The following is a 21,511-nucleotide window of genomic DNA, read 5'->3' on the forward strand; positions in this document are numbered from 1 at the left end:
CTGCATTTTGCAATGAGAACTCTGTTCCATATGAAGAGTGCTGTGCTGTGGTAATAGAATTTGATTGTGCAGAGGGAAGTGGGGTGTGCAGGAACATTTTGATGCTACCTTTTTCATGCCTGAAGCTGCAGGTGATGCCAAGTTTGGTCTGTTAAATCCTTCCCTTTACAAGAATGAGAGCTTCACCAGAAGCGTTCTTCTCCAAAATGAATGAAGTAGATACAGACTGGAAAACAACATAATTCAGAGCACCTGCATTCTGTATCTACTTAAGTCAATTTGGAGAAAAAACGCTTTACATGAAGCTGTTGTTCCTGTGACAGGGAAGAATTTAATGGAAAAAACTTTGTGGATGTTTTACACTCATATGGAACAGCAAATACCACCATATGGGTTATGAGTCTGAATCATCACTTAAACATCACTGTAATGTGTCATAGATTTTTCTGCTATTCACTTCAGCTTTGTACCAATTCAGGCCATTTTAAATGTACGTACATCTTACACATTGAGCCTGGTGCATCTTGATATATCAGAGGAATCATTACACCCCTAGACTACATTACCAAAAGTGGTAAATATTTCCCTGACCATTTGTCATTACAGATCTGTGTTTTATAAAGGTCATAGTGGTGAGCTTCCAGTCCTATCATCCTTAGCCACTGAAACTGCGTATGCTGGCTTCAATAAAGGTTCAGCTCCCATTTCCAATAAGAGACCATGTATTTCTGTTTACTTTCTTGATCAGCATATCTACATTACTGACTGTTTAACAAATCTCTTGCATGTAAATATTAAAGAAATGTCAGATTTTATATGAAATATCAATTATCCTTACAGCATCATTGGAGTTTACTCAAAGATATTTTAATATTTTATCTTTTCCATCTTGCACCACCATGGACTTCATGAGCCAAATGCAATTTTCATTGTCATTTTAGTTTAGTTAGTCTTTTACTAAATCCAGCATTGAGTTTGTTTTCTTCTTTTGATTGCAATACCTAGGAAAATTAATTATTAAAACCTGCAATAATAGATCTTTACACAGTTATGACTATAAAACAATTAATTATTTTAATAGTGCTTAAAGCAATCATTTTGTCATGAAAAACTACAATATATGCTTCATTCAAGTATACAATAAGTACCATACAACAACTACAATAACAGTGATGAGCCAAGGGACCATTTTGGAAGTTTACCGAGAGGCAGGCAACTGTGTAGAGCTGATTGCTGCTACATGTAAAGGAAAGAGGGATTGATACTAAAAAGTTTGTGCTCCTTGACCCTTTGAATTGGCCAACCCTGTCAGTATTGGGATAGATTGCGTCTCTCTGACTTCTGGTGTGGATAGTTGTGCCCTCTTGGAAAGGAAGGCAGGTAGGTAGACTCTAAAGGGCACACAGTACTTTGTCTACTTTGATAGCCATTGTTGGTTTGAGGAGAGGCACAATACCAGACTGCTTCAGGATCTCTTTGATGGAGCCTGTGTTAAGAGCTGAAACAAAGGTTATTGCCCCATGAGGGGCTATAGCTGTTAACACTTTCTCGGTGCAGTGGGATATGTAGGTAGAAAACACCTCACTTTGAAGAAGAGAACTGGGTGTTTGGCAATGCAATTAAGTGCAGTCAGGCACCACTTGGGTATCAGAGTTGTCCTGGAATACCCGCACAGCTCCAGAAAAGCCCCAATTTTCAGAAGCCAGCATCCAGCTGGAGCTGAAAGCTCAATCACGTCTGCACTTTGAAAATGTCAGCTACATACTCTTGTGTGATTGTGGAGTAAAATTGTCTCTGCGAATATTGATTACCCTCTTTTTCTGCAGTTATTTGTCTTATGGAAATGTTTGGAAATTGGCCATGGAAGTAAACCTTGCTGAAGCTGTAATAATCGGATGCATTGCTGTCCTTGCTTCTTTGAAACAGAACTGTACACTTAGCTCATAATTAATAAAGAATTACGAAAATGTGACAACAATAACAAAGAAACAGTAAAGAATAAACATAAAATTACAATTGAGATGAGACAGTTTACACTGGCTACAATAGTTTACCGGCTGGCTCCTGATAGTGGATGTCAGCTGAAGCTGATATGCCGGTTGAGATTTGACAAGAAATGCGTAGAACTGTGGATCTAAGTCAAAACCATCAATAGAAACTCTTGTCTCATCCATCAGCATAGATCCCACTCATGAAGTCCAGTTCAACTTGCAAGCAAAAGTTTTTGACTTGCTCGGAAAACTTTGACTCAAAACTAAGTAGGACTGTTTAGCAATCACAACTTCTTGTAACTTAAAAAAGAGGCCAGCTTCAAAAGAACAGTGATCAAGTCTGTGACCAAAACCAATAAAACTGGAATGGATCATTTGTTTGCAGTCCAGCTCCTTTTATTGGCAGTTTGTTTTTGATTACAAACTTGATTTTTGATTGCAGTGGGAGAAATATGATCTCAAAACTTTTTTTTAATGATTATTGCATTAAAAAGACACAAAAATAACTTGATAAGCAGTCAGTAGACTAGAAAAGAACTACAGAAATGAGGTTCATTCATCATTTGGTTGCTGGTTGCTTGGTTGTTGTGTACCTATACTAGGCTTATTCTAGTATGTTTATTTGTCTTACACACACCCACACCCACACACACACCCACACCCACACACACACACACACACACACACACACACACACATATTCACACTAGGTTTTGGATAACTTAAAGTTCATTTGAACAAAGGTCATGCATTGTCCTTTTATTTTGTTTTGTTTTGTCTGTCTAAACAAGACTTTTGCCATGACACCTTGTTCAACATCAAGTGAGGTCAGTCCAGCTGTGTCACTCTATACCAGTGTAAACTGTATCACCATTTAGAGCATTTAACAAATAATGTTCTGCAAATCATATATTAAGTAGTGTCATATTAGTTACAGGAAGTAGCCTAATGGTTGTGCATTACACTAAATTTTAAACTTTGTGGTGAGTATCATAGCTTCCACTACCTAATCTGGACAGGCTCCATTCATTTGAAAGTATTTGCTTAGAATTTAGGTGTTGTTTTTGATTGCTTCTTATGTCACAACAAAATGTCATGTATTTTTGTACTGGCTCTATTTTAAAAAATTAAAAGAATAATAAAAGGAAGCTTCATCTTCAGAGGAAAGATGAACAAAGTTGTCTCTGGAGGTCAGCCACCTTCCTACATATTTGGACTGATCAGTTGGAGTTGCATCCACTTTGTTCTCATTCAGAAGTGTTTTCTTGTAATGTAGAAACTGATAATGACATAATTCTCACTGTTTTCTGCAGTGGAAGCTAAGAGCGAATTTGGTTGAACTTGCAATTAACTTCTCATCTCAATTTCAACCTGAGGCTTAAATTCTGTTCTCAGTAATATCACTATCATCAAAGCAATCAAAATCAAAACCAATCTAATTGTCAGAATCAAGTTCACAAGCCACTTGTTACCTAGTAATCAGAGTGCAATATGCTGTGCCCAATGCCACTGGCTTGAGTGAGGTGATACACTCTGCCACTTACAGTTTTATAATTGCATTGTGATCGCTGTCTTATTTTAAAATTGGTTTTATCCAACAAATGTCAGATGCTATGTGAAGTCTGAGGCCACTGTCCCCTCAGTATCAGTGCAATAAGCTGACGAGAGCCTTTACAGACATCAGAGATAGTCTTTAGAGTCACGGTGCTAGCCGGGCTAGAATTTTCACATCATTACTGTAAGCCTCTTCACTTATTCTGCAAGAAGACAAAAACACAAGCACAAATATTATCATGGGACTTCACAAAATTTGTACTTGTTATTAAAATGATCAGTCAATCCTGACTCTGACATATACTCATTCCTCTCTCTCTCGCCCACTCAGTCACTCCACAAACTTTCCAGACTTTTTAAGACTCAGACATACTGAAGACGAGGAGATATTTGTTTCAACTTTCCTTCTCCCTGTCTCATTTTCAATCTCCAGTATTTAATTCAGCTTCTTTTTAATTTTCATAAGCAAACAATTGTGGCTCTGGGTTTCTTCACACTGCTCTACGAAGACAGTAATTTGTTGCAGTGATGTGAAAACCTTGTAAGAAAAGATTTTCTCCTTTTGTTTTTGTAATCATTTTTTATCAGCTGTTGTCATCTTATTTTAGAGCACTTGCTTGTCATATTAAACAGAGAAATAAAGAATTTCTAGACATATCCTCTCAGGACATTAGAGAATCTCCATAACTTTAATTTTAATTTTCTTCACTTTTCATTTGTTTTTTTTTTTGCTTGTTTCCTTCTTTCCACTCCCCATTTTTTTCTGTTTCTCTGTTTTTATTTATTTTATTTTATTTATTTATTTATTTTTAAAACAGATTGAGTTGTGTCAAGCAGCATAAGAAGGTACTGTGGTTCCTCACTGGTTTTCTGGTGGTTTCAAAAGTCTAGTGAGTAAACATGCTGGCATATACTGGGCTTTGAATAAGCTCTACAGTAACTCAATTGGTGCAGTGAGGATAAACTGAAATTTTCATACATTTTGAAAATGTAATGTTTTGAAATTTGTAATCCTTGCTGTAGTCTGTTTTCATGAAATACATACTCATTTGAATATCGCAAGGCTCACTCAGACCAAGGCATTTTATTTAAACATTTCTAGTCATGCCAGCAGGGCTGGAGAACGGTTAGCATGTCTTGAACACTGAACACTGAGGGTTTATTGGATGAGTAGACTTTAAATTTTTATTGTGCTAGAGTAGCAATAGTAGGTTTGGTACTTTTCAACCTGGGTTGTATTAATATGTAGATATCCATCATTTATAAACCTACATAGTACAGCCTCAGTTCTAGCTTTAGGGAAAGAGAATCTTTCCACTGGATTGCAGCTTGCTAGCCTTCAACACAGTCCAACAACAAGATTTGAAATTGCAACATGGCAATCACAGCATAAACACAGACAAATGGATGCTTTTGTCTTTGGTGTTCTTTGTGGCGGAAAATTCAGCGTCTTCTTTTTCTCACGAACATTTCCTTGAATTTGCCATGAGCCACAGCAGAACAATGTGGAAGTATAAAAACAACGCATTGTAAAAGGTAATAAAAGTTATTGGAAAGCAGCATTTGCAACCATATTTTGGGCTGAGAGTTTCAAGATGAAGACTATTTGACTGTACGGACAGTTTGCCCATTTCCAAAAGGGACATTTATGAGGGTTTTTGGGGCTGGAAAAAGGGGCTGTGTTAGATTGCAAGAAGCTTCAGTGGAATGGTGAGTTTCTCGTCACTAAAGTTAGCGGTGAGGTTTTGCTATGTATGGTTATAAATGGTGGGTATCAATATTTTAATACAGCCTACTGGGTCCAAAAATACCAAACCAATCCTTTAAGATAGAAATTATTAATTGAGACAGATCAGAAGATTGCCCCCATGGCCTCAAGGGGGAAAAATAAATATTGTGAAGTTTCATCCTGCTTCCTAGGTTATGTCTCCTTTGTTTCATCCATTCAGTCATTCATACTTTGTTTTATTTTGAAATACTTTTGTTTCAGACAACTTCCTGCCCCTGTTGTTTTCCAGCCACTGCGATAATGCTGCCACGCTCTGATTAATTTCAGCTGTATTTCATTAGTTAGTGTATTTAATGTCTGTGTTTTTGGTTAATTTTTTGTTTCTCTGTATATATTTTCAGAGTGGTGGTTAGTTCAGTGGTAAAGAGCACTGAACTAACCCCCCCACCCCTGTTTCTCTCACTCTCACTTGTCTCACTCTCACACAAACATAATTACTACTCTGCAGCCTTCATTTGTATACAGTATGCACCAGCACACTAGTCCATGTGTGTATATTCCTGTTTGTTAAGCATGCAAATATGCTGGTTTGTTGTTTATGCATGTGTGAGTGTGTTGTTTTGGGTAGACTCCTGATGATGTATGTGTCGGTGCATGCAGGCATGAATCTGCGCACTTTTAAAATGCGGCACAATAATGCTAAGCATGTAAGAGTCTTACTGTTTGTGTTTATGTATGTTATAGTGGAATTATGTGTCAGAGACCATATCAAAAATGTTGTTTGTATGTGTGCATATGTATATTAGGGCTGCACAATTAATCGAATTTTAATCGTGATCACGATTTTGGCTGCCACGATTAAATGAGCCTGATCGTCGGCGATATTTACATTTAAAATGCGGCTCTGCTGCCTATCTAATCAAGCACTTTCTCAGCCAGTAGTCAGCCAACCACCAGGGGGCGAATGCACGATTAAGGCTTCATTAAGCTGCCTAAATAACAAGCAAGCGCACCCTGCAGCGGCAGCCTCAAGTTACTCGGTGGACTGATGAGAACGAGTCATGTCGGGAGAAGAAGGTAGGCTACGGCAGTTCCTGCAACAAGTTCCCAGTCAGAAAGGCCATTTGCTGCGTATCATACTAAAGCAAAAATGCCCCCCTCCCCAGTCCCTGGCTGGCCTGCACTCATATTAGCTAAAGCCCAAACGTGCCCAAGCGCGATTTCCCCTGGTATACACATCATCACGTTCAAATACGACAACAGGCATGGTCCGACGTCATCATGAATCAATATAGTTCAAATACATTCACTATGTCTTCCTTTAACTTAAAGACGTTTTTGTTTCTTTTAATCAGACATAGGTTAAAGGATGTTTATTTACCTTGACAGTTTCGGAGGTAACTTCCTCCTTCAGAAAGGTCCAACTGACAGCCGGAACAGCATGTCAGCTGGCTGCTAAATTCAACCGGGTGGCGGCGCAGACAGTGCGGTGCTACGGCCGGTCAGGTCTGCTGGATCTGACAGGTGCGCGGCGCACACAGACTGCCATATATACCTTTCATCATCAATCAACTTTTGTTTATACGCGGTTGCAGCAGCACCATGGACAGCGATACAGACAACATGGTTGATTGCGCAATGCGGCCATTCGCCAGTAATCGCTGCCCGCATTAAACGATTTTGCGGAGGCAGGAGGAAAGTTGCATGATTTACGTTGTATCCACGTTCGCGCGGTGCGTGCGTGACCGTGCATGTGCTCGTGCATGAACGCCCGTATCGTGCTGGAGCACACCACACCCCCTCCAACCGTGCCAGAGTGGGGGAGGTGTACTGTATTCAAGCACGGAACGGAGCGATCACACTAGTCAAATAATTTTATTTTTTTTATTATTAAGCATTTATTCTTATTTAAAGTTTCATTTTGCACTGAAAACGGTTAATATATTGTTTGTTTAAAAGTAGTGCAATAAAAATACAGATGCTTTCCCTAACATGATGAATAATCGTGATTACAATATTGATCAAAATAATTGTGATTATCATTTTGGCCATAATCGTGCAGCCCTAATGTTTATGCTTACTAGCATTTATGGGTGTGCTTGTGGTACCGAGCCTGAGCATGTGTAAGGTTTATGTGGCCTGACCAACCAGCTTCCTTTGAGAGGCCAAGATTAGTGATGCAGCACCTCACCATAATGATTAGAGGCAACAGCTCACAAAGGATCGCCCTCTTCGAATGTCAAGGCATGAACAGCTAGAAATGGTGTGTGAAATAGGAAAGAGATCTTTTTTTTTTTCTTTCATTCTTTTTATCTCGCTTGCTTTCTTCCGTTATCTCTTGCACATGGAAATTTAGGGGATTTCAATATATGGCCTTTACTTTATGTGCATTTTAAATACCCACTTTTTGAGCCACCAGGCGCACTGTCATATATTTATGCTGAGCATATATATGGGTACACATACATGACCATATAAGGACACTATGTTGTTCATATGTTCTGCATACTATTATTTGTTTAATTGTATATCTGTATACTCTGTGTAGGTGATATGTTGTTTATGGTGAGACCAAAGACAAATTTCCAGCATTGGCTGTATAAAAGGTACGGTCAGTATTGTCATAGGGTCGCCTCCTCTCTGTGATACTGCTTATATTTGTTGGGGGCTTTGTATCGTTGTTGCTGTGTGGCTGTGTTAGTGAGGTAGTGAAGATGGGACAACTGGTTTGACAGCACAGATCTGCAGGAAAAATGTGGGTGAGGAAAGTGAACAGTAATTGAGTCATGCTCTGCACTCTTTCTCTTTCAACAGCCACTGTCATAGTGCTCTAAAGCAAGGCACTTCACTACGTCACAGTAGAGGACTGTGGCTAAGCAGCTCACAGGTGGCAAAGTCTGGGACTGTCTTAAAGGAACCCAGTGTAGTTTTACTTGTAAATGGACTTGGTTTTGTTAAACTTCACAGTGTCTCATCCTTGAAGACTAATAAAGGTGCTGAATGCTTTTGCTATGTCAAATTACATTTGCAACACCATATTTTGAAGTGTTTTGACAGTTGCATTGTCTATGTTGCTCATGGCATACATGTAAAAAAAATATACACTATAGTACCACTAATGGTTGCAATCTACACTGGGCACCTTTAATGCTGGAAAACAGCAAGCCTGCTCAAACATCCCCCTTTTACACAAAGGCAAAAAATAAAAATCCAGGTACAATGACATGAATGTGAAGGCTCATCGATGCTCTGTTCAGTGATGAAACCAGATTTTTTTTTTTTTTTTTTTTTACATGGGGTGGAAAACGGATGGCATGTAGTTTTTGCAGGGTGGGTAAGGGGGCTGGTGAGTGGATCAGGCAACCTTAATGAAAGTTAGTTTAATTATTTAGATTGGAGTTGCAGATTGGAGTTAATAATAATTTCCTACAGCTCCTCATAAGAAATCCCCTTAATGAAAGAGATAGACCCCTTAAAGAACCTCTCTACCGAAAGCTCAAAGCACAGTGGGCCTCATTCACCAACTGTTCTTAAGAGGAAATTTCATCTTAAAAACCACTTAAGCAGTTTTCATGAAGATTCTGGCATTTAACAGTGTTTTCTTATTTGGGATTTGTTTTGAGCTAAGAATCTACGCACGTTAATGGGCCAGATGCAGCAACAGTCTTGAAAATTTCTCTTTTATTTTGTCTTATTTGTCTGTTAAAAGAAAAAAATAAGAAAAGTCAACTCCAGATGCACCAAACATTCTTAACTACCAAATCTGCTCTCACCCAGGTGTGCTGAGTGATGAATCCCACCTGTACATAAACTGGAGGTATGTCTGAGCATATGTTCTTTGCTTAAGGTAATGCCCCCTAAACACTATATAAGGGAAGCTGTTGTGGTGTGCAAAGTACTCCTGCACAAGCCCAAGAATTGGAGATCAGAATCAGAATCAGAAGTACTTTATTGATGCCTGAATTGAAATGGGTAAATGCCACCAAATGCCACCAAGCAAGGCTGTAGGAAGAAAAAGAACTTGAGCAGTGCTGAAATCAGAGTTGATTGTGATTATGTGGTTTGTGCTGAGCCAAGTCCAATTTCCCTCCCTGGGACGAAAAGTTCTGAACTGAACTGAGCTAAGCTGAAGTGCTGTTAAATGAACTTAAAAAAAGAAAAAAAAAAGAAAATGTGATTCTCCAGAGCATCAGTATTGGCATTACAGGAATTCATAAAGACATCAATGGCAATAAAAACTGTGATGCTGTGAATGTTGTCTTGGAAAATGATTCAGTATTAAAATGCAGACCAAAAAACGCACTGCCCAAGCCATGCGCCCCAAGGTGATGCCTGCAGGACAGGACAGCGTCTGAAGCTCTGACAGGAACAGAGCCACAGTTCCTCTGTATAAACACTGTAAAATGAATTTGTGCGTATAACTAATTTTAATACCTAACTTAGGCTGTTATTTTCAGGCTGTCAGGATGTTATTTCATCAAAATTCCCAAATATTTGCTTTCAGATATTCTTATTTTAATAATCATATTTTTATAATTAGTCTAAATCATAAAAATAATCTAAAAGTGATTCTGTTTTAATATTTCTCTGTTTTTTTATTATCTTTATTTTAAAGATAAAGAAAAAGACTACTGCACTCTTTTTTCTGTCTAATGGCAGCCAGTGGTGTGGCCTTTCTCTCTCTATTCATGGGTTTCACATGATGTCTCTGTCTGCGCATGGTGCCATCTTTGGGACCTTAAAAAAATGGAAAGCTAATGTAAGCTAGCCTCGCTGAGCGTAAATGTTTGCTCAGTTTATTTTTTAATAATTCTCATATAATTAAGTAATTTTAGCTATTACATGGAAGCCACAACAATGAATATTTGAGAGTAAGTTAATGTTATCTGTCTAAAAGTAATACACTATTCTACTATTACTTCATTCTACCGTAGGCAAGAAAATTGAAAATCCCTTGAGCCCAGATTGTTTGCCAAGTGTGGTTGCTTATCTGTCTGTTGAGCAATGTCAAAAATATATAATCAGCTACAGAAAGTTTGAACAGATAAAAGGCATCAAAAGAAAGCTGGTCAACACCCATGACGTTGGAGTAGCAACACCCCGACACCAGCAGTACAAGCAGTGAGTTGGAGACTGACCACAGCATCCTTTGAAAGAGGAGAGAGGCAGACCCAGTGAACACTGCAAAGTTACCACACATGCTGAGACCAATACACCCTGTTGCAGTGAAGCCTGCCAGGACACAGTTTAGTTATATCCGTTGTGTCAAGAGGGCTTGTGGGGGTTGCACAAGTGACAATTACAATTATGGAACACTGTGGTTACCTTGACAATTTGTCACCTTGGGATGGGATGGTCTTGGCAGGCCGTGGATTCAACCTTGTGTCAAAACTTTGAGCTTGTACAGTGCACACCTTAGAATACCTGCCTTTATAGCAGCTGCACCCAGCAGAACTTGAGGCTTTGAGGGAACTAGCAGCAGTCCAAATCCATATTGAATGAATCATGGGCCTTGTGAGGAACAAGTATACCATCCTACACTGTCACCTGTAGTATTTCTGTAGTATTCCTATAGTAACTCAGTTGCAAATAGGGAAAAAGGACTGTGAATTTAGGCTTATGCAGGTCTAAGCAGTTTGATCATTTGCACAATGAAAACTATGACAACTGTGGCATTTTTTTGTTGCAGAAGGCCTATAAATTAAAATAATAATGTTAATAGTACTCCAGTTAAAATACAGTCTTAACTCCCTCCAGTATATCCTCTGCCTGTGCAGCTCATTACGAATCACGAGTAGCAGCTGACACGTCACTTTTTGCAACAGGTTTTGTCATCATTTTTCAAACAGTTCAAAATAGTCTTCTTTGTGACTTGGAAAATTGACTGGGTGCAGGTTTGGGAACTTGATCATGTCATGTACAATTTAAGAGACAAATTTATGACGTTGCTCTAGAGCAAAAGAAGTTGGGATTCAGCTGTGTGAAGAACAGTCCTGTTGTTTCACCACAGTGTGCAGTCAGTAGGTCTATCTGAAATTAGACAGGCTAGCAGAGACAAAGCAAGCGCTCTTCTTCGTCTTTGGTAGCACTTCTCTGCAAAGTAACAAGAAACTACAACCATCAGATGAGTGTTGCGCGTTAAAAAGTTAAAGAGCTACCTCAGAAATGTAGTAGAGAGAAAGTAGAATCAGCCATATAGGGTGGCAGCACCTCAAAATTGTACTTAAGCGCAATACATAAAATAAATAAATGGCCCTTGCACCTTTTTGCTGTGTGGACCCAGTGTTTCCACTGAGCCACCATGCTGCCTGTACTGCAGTCCTAAAAAGGATGTTATAGCTACATTTGTTATTTTTGTTATTTGTTATTGTTAAGTCCCAACAAAGACATGTTAGAAAAAGCATCCTTTTTAAGTGTACATTAATCTTTTCTTGTTAGTTTAAAAGCTGTTATGTGTGTAGTGTAGTGTACATTAGTGAGAGGATTGTGTATATTATGTGTATATTTGTGAGTGCATGGGGTGTGTACTGTATAAGTGTTAAAGGGAAGAAGGGATATAGGAAAAAGAGAAGGGTAGGGTCTTGGTGGTAGTGGTGTGTGTGTGTGTGTGTGTGTGTGTTAAGCTGACCATTTCTTCCCCTGAGACCAGGATCACAAAGGTGAAGTTGGCTCGCAAATTGTGGTTTTCTAATTTAAACTGAAATTTAAACGTTCTTGTGTAAATGAGAAACCACAAAACAGAGACCATCTTCAACCTCGGGGTCCTTTTCTCATCGCAAAGGGAAAAGATTCAACATAAATACTTAGAAAAAATATAAAATAAAAAGAAAGTTCACAAGATCACACAAGCCAGTTATGTGCTAAAATTTCTGAACTAGTGATGTGTTACAGATTCGCTGATGATGATGGGATAGACTGCTGTGTATGCTACAGTAGAAATCTCTTTCTTCTACTCTTCCTTCATTTTATGCTTCTCAGCTTTCATCTGAGCCTTCTTTCTCTGTTTTTCTCTCCACTGCTCCTCTTCCCTCTTTCTCTCCTCTTCCATTTGCAGCAGCATCTTCTTTCTCTGCTGATGCTCTACAACTTCTGAGGAACCATCCACTGCAAGAGCCAGTTGAGAGGTTAGTCTGGAGCGTGACTGTAAATAAACTGCAGTGTATCTGAGGCAGACAGTGCTGACATTGTGCTGCCATAAAATCTTTTGCTGAGTAACCCAACTGACTTACCTCCACAGCTGGAGCAGATGTTGTGCTCTTTCTTGAATGTCCTGGCTATCTTTTTCATGTTGTTCTTCCTCTGTGTGTCAAAGTTCCATGCCTTGAACTTTCCTTTGACACCACGTTTGATTTCCAGCTCTTCTTCTTGGTGCCCTGCTGTGGTTGGTGCCACCTCTTCTCACTCGCATTTGCTTGCAATTAGATTTTCCGCAAGGTATTCCCTTGACTACTCCTTGTATTTTTTACTAGAGTCATTGTCTTTTGTTTGTTTTTGCTATTTTTACCCATGCCTGTGCATTTGTTCTTTACTGTGAAGCACTTTGGTTCAGCCAAGCTGTTGTAAATGTGCTTTAGAAATAAACATGATTTGACTTGACTTGACTTGACTTGACTCCTGTTCCATAGCCTCCTTTTCTCTCCCGGCTCTTTCTCTCTCTTCTTTTGCTTTCTGTTGTGTTTTTTTTCTCTCTCTCTCTTTATTTCACCTCTTTCCACCTCTGGTCCGCTTCTCTTATTTTCTCCTCCATCTCCTTTCTTTCCCTCTCCTTAATTTCTCTCCTCTAATTTCTCGCCTCTATTTTCTTCCTCTGCTCTCATTCTCACTTCTCCTCTTCCTCCCTTTCTTTCTCTTGCCAGAGTCGCTCCCAATGTTCCTTCATCCTCTTCATCTCTTGTGCTTCCTGAATGTGATGAGGATATTTGATCACCATCAGCCTTCTTCTTCTAAGTACCGGTTTTACTCTGTCCCTTTGGTGGCTTAGTCTCTCCTGGAAGAGCTTAATACTGAGGCATGTCTGAGCAGGTTCTGTGCTTATTTTTTGAGCATCATCCTCTGCTGTTTTCTTTTCCTTTCTGTCTCCTCCATCTCTATTCCTCTATGCTGTAGAGAATCAATAACACTTTGGAGCTCTTCAGTGACTTTTTTTCTTGCTCCCAGATGGTCTTACGTTGCTCCCTCATCACTTCCTTGGCCTTGATCATAAAATCAACATTCTTGATCTGGAGCCTCTCAGTGGTTTGTGTGAGCTCCTCGTTTGTCTCCCGTTGCGCCTCGATATTGTTGTGGAGCTCAGCAATTTGCTTCCCTCCTCCTGGGCCTCATTTCATTCTCCAAGACCACCATCTTCCTCTTTCTCACCCAGTCTGTCTCTGTCAACCTGGAAATCTTTTGCTGGGCCTCCAGCCGACACTGAGTCTGCTGCTGGTGGGTTTCTTGACTGTGAGAGCGTGACTTTGCCTGTTCTCTGGTCTCCTCCTCCTCCACCAACAAACACTGACTCAATTTGAAAAATAATAGTTAATTTGAAACCTATTGACTAGCCCATTGCAATACATTCTGTAATGCTTTGTGTCTTTTTGTATTTTTAATCATTTTGTACTATGTTATGCACAACAATATTTTGGCTATGATAATAACTTAAACCCCTGCAGGCACGGCTCTATTGTTCTTACATTTTGGAAAAAGCTTTACCAAATTCTTGAGCCAATAGTACCCTTTTATGCACTATAGGTTCTCTCCATCAGTCTGTGCATGTTGATCACAAAGTTTATATGATGTAAAGGTATGTTGCCAGCAAAACGTGGCCCTAAGATTTTTTTCTCATCTCATGTTATTGTCCTGAAATTATCATTACTGTTTATCTATATGACTCAAATACACCTGAAACAAACCTATTTCTATAGTTTACCACTTATGTTAGATAAACATTATCAAAAGCCTTGGCACTCTGAGCCAGCAGTGAGAACAGATCCATCTGGACTCTAGTGCTTGTGTACAGGGTATAACGAGGTGGGGGCAAGTCCAGCTCCTTTGGTATGTAACTTTGGTGGTAGCTCTCAACCACAGAAAGGATGACACTTTTCTTGGGCTTGGACTCTTGTGTTTCACTTTGATGAATCATCTCTAAAAAGGCTTTGCTGTCCTCTGCCGATGGTGTACATTCTGGAAAACCCATCACTTGAACTTGGTGGTCTTCTTGTTGTTTGTAAGATAACTCTACTTAGATAACTCAACTTCAGTGAGTAACACAATAAAAAAATGATCATTTATATTGCTAACTACATATTACACATTTTATAGTCACAGAAACACTTAAATAAATTGGAAATATGTTGAGAGCAGTGTTCTGTTGGTCTTGTGATGATGTAGGTTGCATTCTTTGCATGTTTTTGGGTCAGTGTTAAATACAAATACATTTTGGAGTCATTACTTATATTTATATGCATGATGACAATGTAAAACATATGTCTGCTATGGCTGTTTCAGTCAGTATCTAATTCAGATCACGCTAATCTTCACACTACAGGTAATTTAGAGTAGCCTTGCAGAGATGCCAAAACCTCCTTTTTAACTTGCATAATTTAGTTGTCCACTATTTTCCCACTACCTTTCTTGTGATCAGAAAGATGCTTTTCATCTCCACATGGTAAACTTTAGGTTTATTAATCCTTCTTGAGGTGAAGTAGGCATTAGGCATTAGTGCTCTTGTAACACTTAAAGGACTCTCTAGAACAGGGAGAGGGATTATGGACAAGATAAATATAGATGCCAACAAAACAAAAAACTTGACAGATTGTCAGCGGACTTAAGTGTGACCAGAAGCTTGCTAGGAAGCAAGTATCACAACCCAGAAAACTGAAGTCATCAAGATATTGTTTTTGTTCATTCGCAGTGAGGTGTGTGATTTTGTTGCGGCTTGCCATTTCCATCCAGCCTAGAGTTGGTCTCAATATGGCGACCGCCCACAATAAACAAGTGGTGTCAGAGAAATCCATTAATAGGCTTTGCATGAACTGATACATATACAATGTATCTGTTCACTGTCGATACAATGTATCCATTCATGCTTAACCTATATAGAGAGCAAGCACTTCCAAGGCCATTGATGACTGTGAGGCAGAGATAAAGTGCAGTACCGCATTGTCTGATCCCTCTTGAATTTGTCCTCGGGTTTTGACCTACGCTGCTAACTGGGGTGGCAGTTGGGGTGACAAGGTCTCTTTTTTTTTTTTTGTTAGGGTGACAAAAGCCCCCCTTTGTGACTCCATAGATTCGTCATTGCTGTTCTTTCTTTTGTCTTTTGTCTTTCTTTTCTGTCTCTCACACCCTTTTTCGTGGACAAGGTCATAAAATAAACTGAGCGATGGCGTGCTTACTGTCTTTCACAGTGTAATACAATTCAGTTTCAGTTCAGCTACAATAATGTGTAATCTTGTTTTAGTTACAATAAGGCACAATCTGATTATACTTAGAAGGTTATAAACTTATTAAAGTAATGTAACACCTGGAAAACTTTACAGTCTGTGTGTGGAAGAGAGAGAGAGGTAAACAGGCACACAAAGAGAAAGATAGACATACAGAGACAAAGGTAGACAGGGTTAGAGAGACATAGTGAGAGAGAGAGTGAGAGAGAGAGAGAGAGAGAGAGAGAGAGAGAGAGAGAGAGAGAGAGAGAGACCAAAAGACATAGAGGCAAGGAGAGAGAGAGTGTTTATACTTGTGGATGAGAAAATGATTAATTTCATTGGACCTGACCCCTCTACAAATCCAATATAACTGTCTGCTAGCTACTTACACGGCAATCCCAGCAGTGTATGGGTGTATATTTGTGTATGCGCATTTGTGTGTATGTGTGCACGTATGTGTGCTTTCCCTTATTTATGTGTGTGTGTTTGCCTGCCTGACAGTGTGTGTCTATTCAGCTAGTGGCCAACAGGCCGAACCGTAGGTCAAGGTGACTTGGTGAATCAAAACAAGCTAATTAGCTGCTAACCTAATTAGCTTGTCTAACAACACAGGATAAAAACAGCAAAAAAAAAAAAAAAAAAAAAAGCAACAAGCTCCTCTCCCCATGCCCCTCTCCTCCCAGTTCTCCTAATGAAATCTGTGTCTCCTCTCTCTCCTCTCTTCTCCTTATCATAATCAGTGTCTTCTGGGCATAGACCCAGAGTTTAACCTCTTCAAAGTCAATTTACCTCTTTACCTCTGTCTATTCTCTGCCTCTCTCTGTTTTCTCTCTCTCTCTCTCTCGCTCTATTCCTGTCTCACTTTCTCCTCCCAGTTTTCTTTCTCTTGCTTTTTCTTTCGCTCTCCTGCTCTCCCCTGCAGCCTTCAGCCTTCTCTGTCTTACCCAGCAGGAGAGCTGTTCTCTCCCTCTGGACCCTAAGCGGAGGTGTTACCATGCCAAATCTCAGCTGCCTTCCCCCTGAAGTCCTGGTGTTGACACAGCCTCAGTGTGCCAATCTCTTATCGCTCACCAGGCTTTCCTTTGTGGTGAGGAGTTGGAAAGAAACACAGACAGGGCAGTTAACCTACACAAGAAAGGCTCAAACTTCGAGGGCGTACAGAGCAGAACAGGAGAGAGTAGGGTGAAGCAGAGCTGAGTATAGTAGATAAGAGCAGAATAAAGTATTGTACAGTGTACTTTTTAAGAAAATGAGGCACCAGTTATCTAACTCCGGAAACATCATGGGTAAAGAAGTGGGAAAAATACTTGAGGTATACATCGCAATCCTTGTTTAGCCAAGGCCTTCCTGGCCTTTCAGTATCCCTCAGTGTATGTGTCTGTCCCACTGTCTCTCCCTGCACACCTGCCAGACATCCTGTATTATCACACCTGCCTGCCTGAGTCTGCACTGGGGTTCAGTCACTTCAGCCTTGTGACAGAATGATCCAACCAACAGGAACCCAGCAGATGTTCACACATCTGAGTGAACACAGATCTCTCCAAGATCTGTGTTCACTGTTGGCCCCAGTCTGAGCGTCCTGTCCAGGCCTGTGCTTCTCCAGTCTGTCCACTGTCATCTCCAGTCCCAGTTCTTCCTGTCCTCTCACCATTCCAGCTTTTGGACTCCTGTGCCTGCCTGCGCCACTTAACCTTCTTCTCCCAGATGGTCAGCCGCAAGCCCGGCTCTCACTGCCCTTCAGCCGGCATTCTTCATGCCTGCAGTTCTTCCCACATGGCGTTCTGCGTGCCATCAGATCTCCATTTGCTGATGCTTCTTGGGCGTACAGCACTCCCTCAGCTGACTTCCCCACAGCCTCTCACACCGAAGCTGCACCCCTCTGTTCTCTGTGCCTGAGTCTCTGCTGTCCCAGCTCCCAGTGCCTCAGCTACTGCAGCTTCTCATTCCCAGCCAGCCACCGTTCTCACATTCCCAGTCTGTTTAACTATAAACCTCCGTGTTTCACAACACTTGCCTGCCTAGCATTGAGTTCTGCTAGCTACAGCCTTGTGTTTTTTCTGAAGACCTCACTGTAATGTGGTGCAAATCTGAAATAAAGATCAAAAACCCAGGTTGTCTTTTAGTATTTTATTAAAAGCCTTTGCAAAGGGGTCAAATCAATACAGAACAGAGTCTGTCAGTAAAATGACAAAGAGGAGACAGTTGTATGCAATCTTTGAGGATCTGCCTACGTTAGGGTGAAACACAGGTCAAGAGACAGGCTAGACAGTGAGCCATCTGGAACAAGTGTGTTTCAGGAACTTTTTTTAACTGTCACAGTGAAATTATTGCATCAGCTTGCTTCTTCAGCAAACTAACAGAACAGGGGGTGAACCATAAGTCAAGTAAAGGCAGAGGGTATGTGACATCATATAGTGTAGCATCAGTAATTTTCCATTACAGTAGCCACCAAAGGCAAAACATTATGTGACCTAATGTTAGCTAGCTAACAGCTGTTTTTTTAGTAGGCCTAAGCTTTTACTTGTATCTCAGCATATACTTTTATAAACTACATGATTTATGGAACATGAGACAAGGCCATTCACTTCACACAATTGGATAATTAGCATTTTTCTGATTCTTGAAGACTAAAGTAGCCTGTTGCAAATTACTGATTATTTTAAATATTGCATGTTGATGCTAATATGCACATAAAATACTTTTTCTTATCAGTCATTCTTTTACTTAATGAAAAACTATGCAAGCAATGCCAAATAAAATGACTGACTTCATTTTTTTTCCAGCATATCTAATCTAATTAAGCAAGACGTTAAAAGTAAGAGATGTAAAGAAGATAGTATCAAAAGAATTTAAAATCCAAATGTAGTAAAATTGCAGGAAATTTATCTCTGTGGAAAAGACCCCAAGTCCTTGCCCTGTTTGGATTTTGCCTGGAAGGAAAGACACACACAATCTTACCACTCAAACCCAATCCTTTGGCCAGAGAGAAAGAGAGTCTGCAAAGTTTAATTTACACCATTTGATTCTGTTGTTTGAGCTTCAGCTTAGGCACAGAACTGCAACATCCAATCAGGATTCAGTAAACATTGCAAGGGTGGCTTTTTAATTTCTTAAATGATTTATATTATGTAGTTATTGATATAGAAATATTATGTACACCATTTGAGAGTGAGACAGTTTGGCTTGTATTCTTTAATGAGTTTCACTCAGATGTGCCAGTATGAGGATGGCTCATTGTGGATTTCACTGAGCATGAAAAAGATATTGGAGATCCTGTAAATTTATGGGGGATGGTGATATCTATGCTCTGCTACATTACTTTTCATTAACTGTTGTTACCAACAGTGCTTGGTAATCTATTTTATGATTTTGGAGAGATACAAATAAAAGGCTTTTGAGTCACATAGTTGTCATTAGCAGTAGAAAGAGGATATGGAGTATACAACATGGTGTCAAAAAACTGTAGCATGAACACAAGCTCTGAAACTACAGCAGTATATTGCTGCCGTTGCTGCCATGCCAGAAAAAGAAAAAAATGGACACACACACACACACACACACACACACGTATACATACATACATACATACATACATATATATATATATATATATATATATACATACATATATATATATATATATATATATATATATATATATATATATATATATATATATACTTAGTTACTAAAAAGTAACTGAGTTACATCATTGTCAAAGTCATTAATTACCAGGAAAATCAACTATTACGTTACTTTTTAAAAAATTGTTCAAATATGTCAAATTACTTGGCTGGCCCAGTACTATAGTGGAACAATAAAATACAATAGATGAATTGGAACTTTTTTATTCTGTTGAACAGGCCACAACTGGCCAACGCCTTTTGGGCATCTACTTCAGATCAGTAAGTGCAGGTGCCTATCAGCATGAATGGAAAATGAGCCCAGACTGCACATAGGAAGGTCATGGTGACAAAGTATACCACACAAATCCGTGTTTAAATCTGAATCTGATTTGATTGGTATATATATCTACCTATAAAGTTAGAACAAGGCATTAACAAAGGCAAAAAAAAAAAAAACAAGGCAAAATAATAATAACAATAATAATAATGTTAATAATAATTTAGCACCTGGGTTACAAAACAAATTAACAAAGAGTGCAGAAATGAAAATTACAGAAACCCTAAATGCCACTGAATCACTTCACTCTCATGGTTAACAACAAAGTGAGGTACTAAAGTAAAAATGCATTCTTATCTGGGGGAATTGAACCCCTGAACTCCAGCATGGAAGACGGAGACACTATCCGCTCTGCCATAGGGATTATATCCCTTTCGCAGAGTTTGGGCTCACACTTTATTCATTCTGATAAATTACGAAAAACTCCGAAAGCGAAAAAGTCCGATCGGTTTGAAAATTGACAGCCGCTTTTTTTCGCGCAGTTTCTCTGCTCCACCTTTGCGTTTTCTCTCCATCTCAGTAGATCCTATGAGATAACGTTCGACTCGCGTTGCACTGCACACTGGCGCACCGAGCCACAGGCTCGTGATATGATTGGGCCAGCCCCGTGTCAGTGAAGAAAAATAACCAATGGGCCGCAGAGCAGTGTGTCTCAAGGGCCGGCCCGGTGCTTAGTAAACAAACTCTTTCAATGACTTTATTTGCCGAAATCATTATGCAGGCGGGACCAAACTACCAGTGTGCGAAATAAGGGGGAGCAAAGGGGAGCTCAGCTCCCATAGTAGTGACATGAGCTCCCCTGGCTGGAAACATTGTGAAATTTAGGGGGAGCCCGGAGCCATGCCTGCTCGGTGCTGGCCAGCACCGCACGGAGTGTGTGGCCACCCGGTCAGGTCTGACGGATCTGGTTGATTATTATTATCAGTTGATTATTGATTGTGCAGTGCCGCGATTCGCAGTTAATCGCGCTGCGCGCATTACACAATTTTGCGGAAGCAGGAGGACAGCATGATTTACCGTGTATCCACGTTCGCGCGCTGCGTGTGTGACCGTGCATGTGCTCGTGCATGAGCGCCCGTACAGTACTGTACAAATGCCCGGTGTGCCCGATGGTCAGTCCACCCATGTATATATTATATTATATTATATTATAGTGAATGATGGCTTTTCAAGATTCCTGGTATGGTTTCATGCCTATTCAACGAACAGCAATCCCAAGACCATTGCTGTTTTTTTCATAGCAGAAATTGCAAAGACGATGAGGACAGCTGCCAGAATTCGCACCAATTTGGGAACAGAAAATGTCACAATGGCAGAGATGCAGAGATACTTTCAATGGGGTATGGATCACCACATCAGGAAACTGTAATATTTCTGGGTCCGGTTATCACAATCAGCAGACCTGGTGGACCTGTTTGAGAATGCATCGTGCCCAGTACTCAAAAAATCATCTCCAGGAACTGAAAGACAATGATGTTTCTTTGGAGACTTACTGGACATTGTTTACTTCATTGTTTACATCATCAAGGTATGAAAGTAGGCCTATGTTCCTATATTTCTCATTCTGTCTTTTTCTGCGTGTGTGTATGTTTGTGAGTGAGTGAGAGAGAGAGAGGGAGATTGAGCAGCCCATGCCTTCAAGAAACCCACTCAGCTTGCTTGATCACAATTTTTATAGCCAGTATTTACACTAGAAAATTTAGTTATGCTGAATACAGCCAGAGTACAGTACATCCTAAAAAAAAATAGGTGCACTCCAAAAGGTAAGCTGCCAACACAAATTAAAAGAGAAAAGCAGCAAACAATGAAAATATGGCAGAAACTAAAGCAGAAATTATTAAACACAATAACTAAACAATGCATAATAA

General features: G+C 39.8%; 1 protein-coding gene across 1 annotated transcript in view; it reads left to right on the forward strand.

The window, feature by feature from the left end:
• The window catches only part of LOC115378771 (CUB and sushi domain-containing protein 1-like), a 659,837-nt gene that overhangs the window by 45,796 nt on the left and 592,530 nt on the right, over positions 1 to 21,511 (forward strand). The gene's annotated exons all lie outside the window — the stretch shown is intronic.

This window comes from Myripristis murdjan, chromosome 3 (genome assembly GCF_902150065.1).
Source record: "Myripristis murdjan chromosome 3, fMyrMur1.1, whole genome shotgun sequence".
Classification (NCBI taxonomy): domain Eukaryota; kingdom Metazoa; phylum Chordata; class Actinopteri; order Holocentriformes; family Holocentridae; genus Myripristis; species Myripristis murdjan.